We start from the raw sequence: 2637 nt of genomic DNA, 5'->3' as shown, positions 1-2637 counted from the left end.
TCGCCATCTCGCAGGCTAACTGTAAAAGTGAGGTTAGCAGAGATGCTGTGCCAAACAGATTGTAGGTAACAATCACACATCTTTCTGAGCATGTGTCAGTGCGATTGCATCATTTCCTCCACTTATGTTTGGCCAAGAGGAAGGACGGTGGATTACCTTTCATTTTCCTCACAAAAGCACAAAGAATGCTGTCAAGTGAACTGAAAAATTTATCCAACTCCATCCATGGTCAGACTATGTATCATGATAGCCTCACATCGTTTTTTTTATTTTTATTTTCCACTTTGAAACATCTGGGGCATTTTAATGTCAGGTAGCAAGTCTCTGCTCTAATCAAATTATTTGCTGATGAAAAAGTATTTAAAAAGCCAAAAGACAAATCCGAAGAGGTGCAAGACACAATGCGCAACATGACAGGAATTTGTCTCAGCGCCTTCTGCCTTGTCAGTGAATGAATCCAGATCTACTGTGATAATGCCAGCCTGATGAATGACTCCATGAAAACATAATCTCTGGCACTGCTCTTTAAATTCTGTCATGGAAAAAAAAACTCAAATCAATGTCTTCTGATTAAATTCATTTTGCTGTGAAATACCAGCTTCTTTTTAAGAATGTGATTGCATCAAATTTTACCTTCCTTGATTTGTATAATTTTTTAGCATCTATTTCAAATTATTCTGAGGGGCTATTATGACTTTAATGGGATCATATGTAAGATTAATGTCTAATTTAAAGAAACACTGGGGCGAGTGAGTATTTTTGGAATCGCTAAAGATTGGAGCACGTTAAAAGTCTGCAAGCCATGCTTGTTGTTTTGTGAAAAGGTGGCTGTTGAAATCGTCCAGATCACATCCACACATACAGAGAGTGTGACTTGAATCTCATTTTCATGAAAAACACTTCAGAAACAAGAGCTACTGCTAAGTAAATGCTACAGGGGAGAATATTCTACCATAGATACCAGGGAATTAATTAGACAAAACCTACACGAGCCAGACATTTCATGAAAATGAAGATAAGCCTACACATAAATTAGAACAATTCTAGAGTAAAATTTGACAGGTGGCATAAAAGTTACATTTATATAGGTTTGTACACATAAATCTGCTCCTAATATAAATGTCAGTGCTGTAGTTGAGAGTAGGGTACGAGCTGAAGTAATGACAAACCTAACTCGGGTCATTCATATTTAGTACAAGCCTGAAGGATTTTCATCTTAGACAAAAGACAGTGACATGGGAGAAGAATTTTTATTTAGCAAAACGATGAAAAATATTTTTTATTTATGGCTACAATTGGGTCTTGAGAATAACAGATTTATAATAAAACTGTCTCATTGCATTTTAAAGGCTGCTTGGAGGGATCCCACTATTTTGATTACCTTTCTTTACTTGTACTATAGGAAAACCTTCAGAAAAGCACCAAAGACTCCTCTCATTCAACATTGTTAGTGTGAAAGCGGCTTGTAGAAAGCAATTTCACCACACTAGACTTTGATCTTGTTAGTATGGGTATTACGGGTGCAGACTTATGACGGAGCACTGAGCCTCTCTGTACTAAGGAGGATGAATTATGCATATATATTTTTTCTTTTTTCAAATCAAAACCACTCCTGTTAGTGAGTGTTTTCTTTGGAGACATCACATCTGTTGAATGCATGACAGAGAAGATACTGAATCTGACCTTTTATTCTGCTTGCACAGCTATTGGAATCTAACCTTACTATCAATATAAATGTCAATATCAGACTGCTGTTCTCAGACACATTATTACTCAGAGACACTTAGAAAACCCAGATCTGACAAACCAAACTCAATTTGATTCTGAACGACAAATCTTGCCTGTCATTCAAAGTACAGATCTAGATATCACAACCATCAACCAAACATATCAATATCATACCGAACGGAATGAAAAAACATCGGCTGTCAGTCTATACAACACTGCAGTCAAATTATTATAGAAATTGTATAAATTATTATTATTTTTATTTACTTGATTAATTATATTTTTTATTATTATATTTACTCACAATTTCTACCTAATAAAAATGTTGCTGTTTGGCATTACTAGAAAAATGTTGATCCATTCATTTCCAGATCTAGAAATCTGGTGTAATTTGGTGCATTTTAATGCTTGTTTTTGACTTATTTTAAACCATTTTAAGTCATCTTGAGGCTCCCGTTTAAGGTTTGCTGAGGCCTCTGGCAAACTTTGGAAAACTTTTGCCCTGTTAAAGGTCCCATATTTTACACCTTTCTGAAGTTTTATTTTAGCTTTTGATGTCCTTAAGAATATATATTTGCGGTATAAGTACCAAAAACCATCTCAATATATTTTTACAGATCCTTTCTCAGGAGCTCTGCTGAGAACAGGTCGATTTTGGGCTGTCTAATTAATATTCATGAGCCTCTCTTCTGATTGGCCTGTTGTTTTTTTGAGTGACTGCGCTAGCTGGAGGCAGCAAAACAAAGGGGAAACTGGAGGCGGCCCATTCAAACCAGCGCAGGTTCGGCTACACAAGGAGCTTAAATATCATCTTGTTGTTGTGATGTTGGGTGCCAGAATCAAAAGGGTCTGGCTGCAGCCTGGCGCTTGCACTCTCAGACGTGCATTCTCCGGCTTGCCATCTCAGAC

The 2637-nt window shown here is 36.7% G+C and overlaps 1 protein-coding gene across 1 annotated transcript in view; it reads right to left on the bottom strand.

Moving 5' to 3' along the window:
• Positions 1-2637, bottom strand: part of LOC107695241 (endophilin-A1-like) — a 37724-nt gene that overhangs the window by 14296 nt on the left and 20791 nt on the right. The window lies entirely within an intron of this gene.

Source organism: Sinocyclocheilus anshuiensis, unplaced genomic scaffold (genome assembly GCF_001515605.1).
Source record: "Sinocyclocheilus anshuiensis isolate Anshui unplaced genomic scaffold, SAMN03320099.WGS_v1.1 scaffold517, whole genome shotgun sequence".
Classification (NCBI taxonomy): domain Eukaryota; kingdom Metazoa; phylum Chordata; class Actinopteri; order Cypriniformes; family Cyprinidae; genus Sinocyclocheilus; species Sinocyclocheilus anshuiensis.
Note: the sequence above shows the minus strand (reverse complement) of the source record. Positions and strands in the feature narration are given on the sequence as shown.